The 13,032-nt window shown below is 33.5% G+C and overlaps 1 pseudogene; it reads left to right on the forward strand.

Moving 5' to 3' along the window:
- Positions 1-146: 146 nt before the first annotated feature.
- On the forward strand, positions 147-7,343 carry LOC139894555 (protein REVEILLE 6-like; annotated as a pseudogene).
- The last annotated feature ends 5,689 nt before the right edge of the window (positions 7,344-13,032 follow it).

The following is a 13,032-nucleotide window of genomic DNA, read 5'->3' on the forward strand; positions in this document are numbered from 1 at the left end:
AATACCCTCCGGTAGATACTAGCAAGAGATTTGTGCAAAAAGTTCATTAAATGTAAGTTAGTAAATATGAGTGGATCTATCTAAATACAATTCGGAAATATCTATCTCCCAAAAAAAATTCTACTTATAGTAGGGTCCCGCCGCATGTAACCACCCTTGACAAAACCAAGTACTTTCCTCCCTCAAAACAGAATACACACCAAAACAAACACAAAAATCACATGTAGATTGAATTTCCTAGCCATTTTACTTGAATCGAATGGGGATGATTCCACCTACTGCAGGCTTAATCTCCACTGCCGCCGCCTCAGCCTCCGCCGTTGCAGCCCCGTTAACAAACTCTCCGGCCGATGACGCGTCGACGAAGATCAGAAAACCCTATACCATTACTAAATCCAGAGAAAGCTGGACCGAACCGGAACATGATAAGTTTCTCGAAGCACTTCAACTGTGAGTATTTGTATACGATATACATGTATGTTTACTTTTTAAGTATATGTATTATGTATATATGTATGTGTGTGTTTGATTTTCACCTAATTGAACTGATGAAATGTATTTTACTACGCTTCTAGGATTCAATATCAGTTTGCACATCTCTTTATTTTCACTTAATATTAATCGAGGATTTATGGATTATATGTTTTTTGTAGCTGTGTGAAACTTAGGGCTTGTTGTTGTCAGAGGTGTTTTCGAGCATAGGCAAGATAGGCAATCGCCTCTCAAAAATTTAGAAGGGCCCAAAAATTTGAATATGTAAATATTTTTCTCAATATATTTAGTTAAATCAAATAAAAATTTGTTAATTAAAGTTAAAATACTTTGTTTTTAATAGTTAAATACAAATACAATGCAAGTATATAAATAGATAAATTGGAGTATTATTTTTTTATCCGTAGTAAAAATTTAACGTATATGTGAGCTCATTTTTATTTTTGTCTAGGGCCTTTAAATTGTTGAGACGGCCTTGGTTGTTATCTTACTATTAATTAATCAGTCCTACATACGAGCTTCGATTGTGGAGCTGATAGCTTATGTTATTATAATCAAGTGTTAGGGTTTCATGCTTAGGGACTGCTGTAAGTTATGTTTGATCATATTCATTCGAAGGGCGTTGATTAGTTACTCGTGATGCCGTGCAATTACAAGGCCGGAATAGCTCTAAGATTGTGCAATTTGTAAAGATTTTAGAGTGTATTAGCTATTAACTCTGCTGAAGCTAGAACCAGTGATTTTTTCATGTCTGCAAAAATGAGGCTGAAAATCTGATAAATTACATTTGTGGATTGTCAGTTGGAGAATGTAGATACATATAAATATTTTATCTATGCTATATTGCTATATCACATGCTCAACATGGTACTGTCACTATCCCTTGTAATTTACATGATACAATTTTATGTGGTAAGAAGCACATCAGCAGATGTAGTTATGCTTTTATGTTTTAAACCTAAGAACTAGTTAATCAGATATTCTGCAAACTTTTCTTCTCTCCCACCTTCGTTGGTATTTTATTATCAGATGAAAAGCTTGGTGAGTAATTAGTTTACGAGAACACGTTTCTAAAAGGCTATACAATTGCTCTTACTTGTTCGAAGAACATAGGTATAGAACGTCATCAGGGTTGTAAAAACGGAATTAATCGACAATTAATTGGGATTCAGGCTCCGACTCGAATAGCCTAAATGCGACTTAAATGCAATCAACGGTGGTCAATTAGGTCAACGAGTCAAAGTCAGGATTCGATCAAAGTCGGGATTAATCTGTCAAAAACGGTCAAAGTCAAACTTGATCAAACTTGAAATATGTAAACAATTGAATGATATGTTTATGTTCAGGGTTCTATTCTATAGTTATACGTATAATTTCGAAATTCACTCTAAATGTAAAAATAGTCCAAGTCTAGGAGGCGAGTCCCTACCTAATGATTAGTGCTTACAAGGTCAGCCGATTAGTCTCCACTTAACGATTGTTACAACCTTAACCATCATGTCTTGTATGTTCAACCTAGCTGTTCAAATATAACGAATTTTACAACTTTAACCGTCATGCCTTGTATGCTTCTTAACTCACTGTGCTATGATGCATCTGCTACTATGTTCATTGTTGGAATCCTAAAACTCAGTTTTTTCATTTCCTTTTCCCGAAGTTCATTTCTTACTTGAGAGTTGAGTTTAAAAGAGATTTCTTCCTCATTTACTCAATAAATGCCCGTCAGATGATCCGCATAGATTTTGTACGACTTGTCGTAACGGATACGGGTTTTTCCATACACAGAAAATTGACCTCATTTTTTCTGTAAGTCCTCTGCATTTTGCCAGCTAAACCCTTAAGTTGAAGTTCAGGGATGATACATAAAAGTCGTAATTTTTGTATGCATAGTTAGTGACTTTTATATTGCAGTCTTTTTTTTTTTTTTTTTGGTTTATACGCACGCATACCAGTGTGTTAATTAGAACTTTTCTTAGTTGGATTTTTGGGGTTGTAAGTATCTGCAGTGTTTATTGTACCCATTCACCACATGGACAGTTGGTCAGGATGTTTAGCATTTAGTAGCCAAAAGACCTGGTTACTTGGATGTACTCGTATACATATAACAATGTATGCTGAAGCAGGCACACCAGAATGAATATCTAAGCAAGGAAAAGTTCTACATCTTAAACTTGTGTGTTATTCTTGGCTTATTAAAACGTACTATATTTTGCTCTAACATTTGGGAGGCAATAGAAAAGTCACTAATATACATGCTATATAGCACTCAGCTTCCCACATATTAGTGTTCCGTTCTTCTTGAATAGTTCAGAAATTCAGTTAAACATGGTGCAAACAATATCATAATCAGTGTAGAACCGTAACTTATTTTCTTAACCACAATACCTTTCTAGTCCGTATACTACTTCTCTTTATTGAAGATGAGATACAATGGGAGTGAATTAATTAACATAAATATAAATATGCTTGTGAAGTGCCATTTTCCCATCATTGATATTTAAATGACAACTATGTAGTTTTCATCCTTCATAGTAACTATTATGAGCATCTTCTTTCACACACCCCGACACACATGTGTATATATATAAGTTAGCTTTAAACCTGCGTACACTACACTTCCACTAAAACCATTGACTTGAGAGCATAAGGTTGGACTAAGTCAGTGGCGTAGCCACATGTATAGGACTGGGGTCAGTTGACACCACTCACCTCATTATAAGTCATAGCATATATAGGTAATTAAGGTAGTCTGGATGTGAATATATGCATGTGACCCATTTAGATGGTCATGTATGCTGTGGTCAATATTGATCATGTGTATTTATTATTCCATATTAGAGTAATATACGTGTATGTAAATGGGCTACTTCATTTCTTTCCTATATGATTAATAAAATTAAATGAACAAAAAAGTTTACACGTGTGCTTGACAAAAAATATTATATTTATATGTAGTTATAGTTTTCCAATCAAATATTTGTGACTCTAAGGAGGTGATCCATAATAAATGTGTTTCAAAGAGTCGTACGTTACAATATTATAAAATATTGTATCGCTGAAAACTGATAGTGTAAGAAATCGTAACTCGTTTCATTATTACTCCTGACCCCATTGGTTTATAATCCTGGCTTCGCCACTGGACTAAGTTATTTTTATCGTGAGTAAATCCAGGAATGGGCACCATAAATGGATGAGGTTTCCATGTTACCCGGAGAAAGCGATGTTTTTTACTTATATGTACGCGGCCTAATCGGGTTATCACGTGATCATTTCCAAACCTTTCAGTGGCCACCACATGATGTTTTGTTGGTGAGGTCATCTAGTGATGGTTAGGAATACACACCACATAAACACAAATTATAAACATTTGAAGAGCTGAGATCTTCTTGCTGGTAAGTTGTTGTGGGCAGGCCTGTTATAGTTGGCATGGTTCAGGGATTAAGGTTATCCATGAACCCCTGATTACCTTTTTGAAATTGGCCCCCATGTACTATTCTGAATTCTGATTCATATAATACTCTTGTGGATCAGTTATGTAATTGTTTTTTGTACTCTATTGGTTTACAGCTTTGATCGAGATTGGAAGAAAATTGAAGCTTTTATAGGTTCAAAGACTGTCATCCAGGTGAGTTTTACACTTTCTGCATGGAAGAACTACTATAATAATCACCATTTTAAGCAACAATTTTTTTACATATTTCTCAATGTTCCGCTATGAATCGAGGGCTTCAAATTAATCTTCAGCTCAATTTAACAATATATATTTGTACAAAAGCATCGTAGGGACTATTTATATTCGTACAAACTTTTCGAGTTGATAACTGCCAATATGTTGAGGTTTTCAACATGCTAAATGAATAAAAAAGTACTTTCTAAAGGAGTTGAGTGACTTGTACAGATCCGTAGTCATGCACAAAAGTACTTTCTGAAGGTTCAAAAAAGTGGTAACAATGAACATCTGCCCCCTCCTCGTCCAAAAAGGAAAGCTGCTCATCCATATCCGCAAAAGGCTCCAAAAGTTGGTTAGTAAATTAAAAAATTGAGATGTAACCCTTGGTTTGTAATATCGTTTTGATGTACAACTGACCAGGTTTGCTGTATATAACAGCTCCAGTAAATGATACAGCTTCATTTCAAACTTCACCTGCTGTTCTCACTGATCCTGAATTTATACGGAATGATTCTTCTATAGTGGTGAAAGAATCCGTGGAAACTGGTAGTTTGTCCCATTTAGGCAAAGGTAAAGAATCTCTGTGGTATGATATTAAAAGTAGCAGGTCGGGTGGGTTGAGTATTGTATTGATTGGGTTCGAGTTAAAATGGGTAATTATGTATGTGAATCAGAACGAGCCAGGTCTGGTTGAGCTGGCTCGCCAGCATTACTTGTCCTATTTGAATTATATAAATAACTGCAATCATTAGTATGTTACAAAACCTACTTTATCGTATTTTTATTTAAGTTATGCTTATAAATAAGACCAGTTATGACATTGTTCAACCTATCTGAATCCTCTTATGTTTTACATGTGTGACCCATTATGGCTGTGATGCAACCCTTATCGAGTCGTTTATGCATAAATGAGTTAAATTTTCACCTCTAATTGATATTCATATTCATAATTATAATTATTTTCTTCAGTGCCTTATTTTTTGCTAGATACTTGTTTCTTACTACAGTACTTGTTACCTTTACTTGGTATGTATTACAATAGAGGACATGTTATCTGGAGGCCGAGCGACGGCTGGCAACTGTTGCAGCAGTAATGAGAGTGCTCCCAAAGCAACCAACAAATGAAATACATGAACAAAGGATGAGTCATGAACTTCCATTAAGAGGTAACTTGTTACTCGCGCATACTTTTTTTTATCATTGATGATATGCATCCATAATTTGTATTTATCATTTTCACATTGATGCAGTTCTTCCTGACTTTGCTCTAGTATATGGCTTCATTGGAAGTGTGTTTGATCCAAATGCCATTGGTCATGTGCAGACACTTGAAACGATGAACCCTATTGATGTTGAAACAGTATGCTCTCTAACTTCATTATTGTCCTCCATTTGGATTCGGAAATTTCATTTGAGACACTTATACCTTAACTAGCATACTTATATAGTTGATATATCGTTTGAGACATGGAATTATTGGTGTCTTGACTGCCGCTTAGAGCCTAAATTGAATTCCAGTCAGGATTTAAAACCCATGGAAATTTGATTTTCATGGTGTCTCTTTTTTTATTCTTTTATTTATTTTATATCTTATTTTTCTGAAAATTTTTCCTACTTATTGGCCGAAAGCAATCTCTCTATCCATAGAACATTGAGGATAGAACATTGAGAGGGACGACTTTCTCTACTCTTGGGAGTGTTTCACTTCGGGTGGAGAACAGACTTCTCTTTATTCTCGGATAGAGGAAGGATTGTCTACATCTCAGCTTCCCCATACCCCACGCATGTGGGGAACTTGGTTTTGATGATGTTGTTGTATATCGTTTGAGACACTTATTCCTTAACTAGCATACATACATATATAATTTAATTTACACTTTGGTCTCTTTCTCGCAGGTATTGTTGCTAATGAGAAACCTTTCTATCAACTTGACCAGTCCAAAGTTCGAAGACCACGTAAGTGTTCTTTAACGTACTTACTCTATCTTGTAGCATACATAACACCTAGCTATCATCAGGTGCCAGTTTTCACTTTCCTACTAATAGATGAGTTGATTTGGTTATGTTTCATCTCTAAATGGGTCAAGTGAGTCAAGTTAATGTATTTAACTCTCAAAAATTGGGTCAAATGTGTTAACTTAGAGTTTTTAGCTAAAAAGGAACTGGTCTAGTGGATCACAGAGTGAAAGTTAACCGAAGTGTAATCTAATAGTATACAAACCTCAAATTTTAAAGGTTTTGCGATTTGATCCTATGGATTTATTCTTTACTGCTAATTTGTGCTGTCATTATTAAGCTTATGTCATATTAGATAGTTATACTTCGAACGTAAAAGGGTAATGTTTTAAACAATATGCATGAAAGTAGGCCTTATTTATTATACATTGAAATATGATTTTCATTATTAATCTTATTTTAATCACCGAAGTTTTTACACGTGGTCAATTGAAATTGCTAAATCAATTTTTATCTACATATTCTAGGCACATAAAACTTGTTTAGTAAAATATGGTTTTAATCAATGTTTTAAAAATCGGTTTTTTACTTGAACCGGGAAGAGGTTCGGTTCCGGTCCAACCAGTTTCGTTTCTATAAATTCCAGAGAAAATTGATGTCAACCTATGAGGTTGATTTGGACAAAGAAAAATCAGATGATGGTGTTAACATTCTTCTCAACTGCCAACTGCCAACTGCCAACCTGAGGAAGTTGGTCATTTCGGGTAAACAAAATACGACACCATATCGGTGCTTGTGTTTTTATTTCACAGTTTGTTTCTTCACGAATAATACAAGTGTCTACTATGTTTATATATTTACAGGACTTAGATAAAGTGACTCCCTGCAGCTACGCAGTTTTTAACATATGTTATATTCAAGTATGCGTCTTTGCTACTATCGTGAGAATATGGCTTGTGCAGCTTGTCTATTCGAGCTCCAATTGTAAAAGGGGCCGGGGAAGCGAAAATAGAATGTACAAATGTAAAGCATGATTAGGATCTATTGTTTTGTTTATGTTGCTTTCCTATAATCATATCATGTTGTTTGAATAAATCCTGGCGAATATTGACTTCTTCACAGCAACTAGAAAAGTGAGTTATTGGTAGACAAAATGTTGACAACTATTTATAGTGTTATATGTAAATTTTTGGTCTGATAATGCCTCTTATTTTCCTTTTGTATGTTGCCCTTGAGCTGATTAATTTAATTAGATTCATCATTTACATTTACTTTATAACTAGTGAAATGACCCGTGAAATCACGGGTTTGTTTAAACGAAACAATTTTAATGATATGTTTTAGATATTAAGTGAATGTAAATATCACCGAGGCATTGCATGAGTGGTACAACTCCTATGTTGATTCCGACCCTCGCCTACCAACTCCTATGTTGATTCCGGCCCACGTCCTTGAAATAATAGGCGAGGGTCCGAATCCTGGGAGTGGGTTTTTCTCAAGGATTAAGTTGGGGTGATACGGCGCATGCCTTAAGCCTCCCGGTTTAATCCAAAGCACACCAGGTACCCAATGGGTTGTGAAGAGTTTCCTCTTGACGTGTGTGTGAGTGACAAATGAGAGCATTCGTTGTCAATATTGCCGTTCATAAAAAAAATTAAGTGAATGTAAATGCTAAAGTCATTTAGTTTAATTACCCCGGGAATCATGGATTCCAACTAAGAAATTTGTCGTTGTTTTTACAAACATATTGATGTACTACTTGTCAGAATAAATGAACTACATTTATTCTCCCCGCACCCAATTCTAATTTTCGGCACAATTACTATTTTCTTTGTCATAAAACCCTACACTATAACCTTTTATTGAGATGTATTTCGCATCCATATGTAACGTAATTAATTTCGTAAAAAGAACTCATATTTAAATAATAATATAATATAATAATTATTATTATTATGAATAATAATAAATGTCTCTATAATTGTTTTAAAAAATTAAACTAAAATTATTATATGAAGGTTGTATAATATGCTTCAAAGTTTGTACACGTGTTCATGGAGTGTTTTGTAAAAGATTGTACAATTTTTTTTTTTTTTTTAAGTTTGTATATATGGTTATGAGATGTTTTATCATAAAGTTATACATACAACAACAACAACATACCCAATCCCACATGTGTGGGGTATGGGGAGGTGAGACGTAGACAATCCTTCCTTTATCCCAGAATAAAGATAAATCATTTCTCCACCCCGAGTGAAACACTCACAAGAGTAGAGAAAGTACTCCCTCTCTCTGTTCGATGGATAAAGAGATTGCTTCCAAGAGGACCTCCGGCCCAAAAGTAGAAGGAAGGAAAAAAAATTAATAATAATAATAATAATAATAATAATAATAATAATAATAATAATAATAATAATAATAATAATAATAATAATAATAATAATAATAATAATAATAATAATAAAATAAAAAATAGAACAAAATAAAACAAAATAAAAATAAATAAAGTAAATAATAAATAATTTAAATAAAAAATAAAAAATAAAATAGATACATACATGATAGAAAAAGTAATAGAAAAGAGACGCCAGGAAAATGGTAGAAGCAAATTTGCATGGATTTTAAATCAAGTCTGGAGTTCAATTTAGCCACTAAGCGGCAGTCAAGTCGCCAATAAATCGACGCTTGCTGTTGCCTCAAGTAATAGGGCCATATATATATATATATACACGTAAAAATAATAATAATAATAATAATAATAATAATAATAATAATAATAATAATAATAATAATAATAATAATAATAATAATAATAATAATAATAATAATAATAGTAGTAGTAAAAAAAGGTATAAACTATATATATATATATATATATATATATATATATATATATATATATATATATATATGGAAACGTACCTAATACAGTTGAGCGGGGCTCAAGACATATCGAGAAATGCTACACAAAAAGAACAATAAATATATATGACCACATACCAATAACCAGAAACACGCCTAAACAATAACTACAAAACATGGCCCTACATACTACCTCCAAACATCCACACAAGCATACATACATACATACATACATACATACATACATACATACATACATACATACATAAATCCGTACCTAAACGCAACATAAAGCAAACATACATGAAACATACGCATACAAAACATAAACTCACATATACACGCTAACATATACGCATACATACCTACATACACACTAACATACCTACATCGCTAAACATACAAAACATAGATACAAGCATAAGCATACTTACATACGCGTACATACATCCATACAAAAACATACTTACAAACATCCATAAACATACATCATGCAAACATATATGCACACATAAAAACAACCATAAACATACATACCCAAAAACATCCAAACCTAAACATGCAAACATCCATACCCGACACCCTAAACATGCGTACATACATACACAAACATACATGCACACACAAACATACCCAAAACCGAGACGGGGTCCTGGTTAGATGCGAAGCGGGGAAAAACATAAGGATACATACGTACACAAACCATCATACGAACAACACTTCAAAAGAAGACACAAACACACTGTGACGATCGCTCCAAATCCATATGGATGAACACGTCATTCAATGATTTCATTGCGAGGTATTTGACCTCTATATGATACGTTTTGTAAACATTGCATTCTTTTAAAAAGGCACACCATAAATGAATATTTAAATCAAAGGTTTTCGACATCTGATGATTTCTACATATAGACAATCACCATAAATAATAGTTTACAATAATACTTCCATTGACAATGCAGTCAAAATAAGATACATGGTGATGATTTGGTGAATGCAACGTTTTCTTGAAAAATATGTCATGTAAGACTCCATGCACATAGCTTGTCTAACACATAAGCAAACAGCGGAAGACTTCTAGGAAACCTGAGAATAAACATGCTAACAAGTGTCAACACAAAAGTTGGTGAGTTCATAGTTTTATAGTTTCATATAATCTGTATATAAAGATGGATCACAAGATTTCAGTTGTTTCGTCCAGAAACGTTTATCAAAATATTCTACAAGATTGAGCACCCTGGTAACTAAACTTAACGTATATATAATTTGTACCCTTTGTATAATCATCTTAATAATACACGCAAACCAACGTGTACGCTTCTCAAATAGCATACGTCCGTTAAAAGGCTAGTGCTCTAGCTCGGACTGGGATATCAAGCCCTATGGATCCATATACTACTACTCGCGCCCACCAGTTCTTATAACCAGCAGTTACTAGTTACCAAAGCTAAGGGATTTTCGGTTCAAACTCTGTGTAGAATTTAGTATGTACTTGTATCCATTGCGTTTAAAATAAAGTGCATGTATTCTCAGCCTAAAAATATAGATTGCAAAAGCAATTAAAAAGGGAGCAAATGAAACTCACCTTAGCAGCATATAAAGTCGTTCACTAAAATGTGACTGAAACTCGGATTACCAAATAACCGTAGATCTCAACCTAGAGAACATATGTTGGTCAATAAATGTCTATCAAGCTAGGTCTGGTCATAGTGTATCACAATCCTAATGCTCGAGATTGACATACAAAAGTTATCCAAAGTCGTTTCAAAAAGTCAATTTTGACAATAGTTCAACAAAACGAGACATACCTTATATAAGGAGTTATTTACTTGGTTGGTAATATTCAAAAATCCATTTTATCAATCTCGTAAACAAGTTGTTTAAATCTTAATTGTAGATTCAAAAGCAATTTCAATTAACGTCAATCATAATTCAGTTGATCATATCTTTTAATCCGTTCATCGAAACTATTAGATATCTAAATGAAAAGTCATTGATTTTTCGCCAGCTTTTCAAAAACATGCATATCATATACCTTTTACCAGTAATATATATATTTAATTCGTGATTTATCATAAACTGTTTAACGACGAAATTTAGCATACAAGCATGTATAAATATATATACTCGAGCACTAGACATGGATACACAATTAATATATAAAAGATAAAATATGAGTGCTTACGTATCAATATTGAGATTCAATATTGTAGGAAAGTATGTAGACGTAACGGAGATGATAAACACTAGGTTTGATTCACAAATATACCCCCGAACATTACCCATAACCTCCTTGGCAATAACCCATAATTTCCTTAGCTCTATCCCGCTTGAAAACCATTTTGAAAGTGACACGCTCATAACCTCGTCGTAGTATTTTATGTATAATACTAATTAATAATATTAATAATAATAAGATTAATAATAATATTAATCTTAATAATAATAATAATAATAATAATAATAATAATAATAATAATAAATAGAATAAATACGGAGTAATATATGATTAGAGAAAAAAACTGAGCCTAAAGTCAAGCAATTTATAGAACCTTTTCTGAAAAAGTACCCCATGCGATCGCATGGGATTTGTGCTTCAAGGCCATGCGATCGCATGGCACCCTGGGACAGCTCACAAATTTTTAACTTCTTGTTTGTCGACATAATTTTATATTATATATATAATATATTTAATTTATATAATTAATTATATATTATATTAAATTCACATGCATAGTTGACTTGTAATTTTTGTTCTGATAAGTCGTACGTCATCACTCGACTTATGTCCCGGTTCCAGTTTTTCAAATGTCCTTTCGTACGCTGAGAAAACTTGCATTTTACGTTTCGTGTCACGTACCTTTGTCAAAATATAGCCTTAAATTATCCCTAAACTATACCACTCAAAGTATATCTTAAACTTTCGAGTATTTTGGTCATTTACTTCTATAAATCACCGTCTCGCTATTTGTTAATATATATATAATAACAATTCGTTTTTATGACCAAGTTAATATTATATTTTATCGTATCGTTAAATATATATTTTCAATATTAATAAACACGTTTTAAAATACATATCGCAAGTTATTCATATATCTAATTCCAACAGTTAATAATCCTTATTATTGTATGTGTCCAAATTACGTTATTTAAACAAACACTTTACCATTTATTCCGAATACCGTTAAGAATGAATGATTTCCCAAATCAACGTGAACCTCACAACAGAGACCCGTAATAATATCATAATCCTTAAGGGACTCATTAAATATCTTTTAATTCAATCGTTTGGCATAATCTTTTAATTTCATAGTTGAATATATCAATCAGACAATCAAACTAATAAGTTTAATGCACAGTATCATTTACTTAACATTTTGTTATGTTTTCAAGTTATAGTATATGTACCTATTTACATATAATTGTTCGCGAATCATTGAGAACAATCGAAGGGTAATTGAATAGCTCAAAATTTTGAGATTCAACTTCATAGACTTTGCTTATCGTGTCGGAAACGTTAAAGATTAAGTTTAATTTGGTCAGAAATTTCCGGGTCATCACACACACAATAACCCATACCCACAAGCACCCCTACCCACAAACACACACGCATTTCAAAGCCTACTCGTATATTCTAATTCTAGCCCTCCACATGTTCCTATCAGAGGTCATATCCTCGGTCAGTAAAAGCTCCTTCAAGTCGAGCTTTATTCTATCCTCCCACCTACGCGTGGGTCTACCCCTTCTCCTTACACCGTCAACTGTAAGTGCCTCGACTCTCCTAACAGGTGCAATAAGAGGGCGTCTCCTCACATGCCCAAACCATCGAAGTCGTTGTTCTCTTAGCTTGTCCATGATGCTTCTAACATTCAGGTTCTCCCTAAAAACACTATTTGGAATCAAATCCAACATCGTCTTACCGCATGTCCACCTAAGCATCCTCATCTCTGCCACGTCCATCCTTCTCTCTTGCGCCTTCGTCATTGGCCAACACTCTGATCCGTATAGCATGGCAGGTCTAATTGCCACCTTGAAGAATTTCCCTT

This window comes from Rutidosis leptorrhynchoides, chromosome 2, assembly GCF_046630445.1.
Source record: "Rutidosis leptorrhynchoides isolate AG116_Rl617_1_P2 chromosome 2, CSIRO_AGI_Rlap_v1, whole genome shotgun sequence".
Taxonomy (NCBI): domain Eukaryota; kingdom Viridiplantae; phylum Streptophyta; class Magnoliopsida; order Asterales; family Asteraceae; genus Rutidosis; species Rutidosis leptorrhynchoides.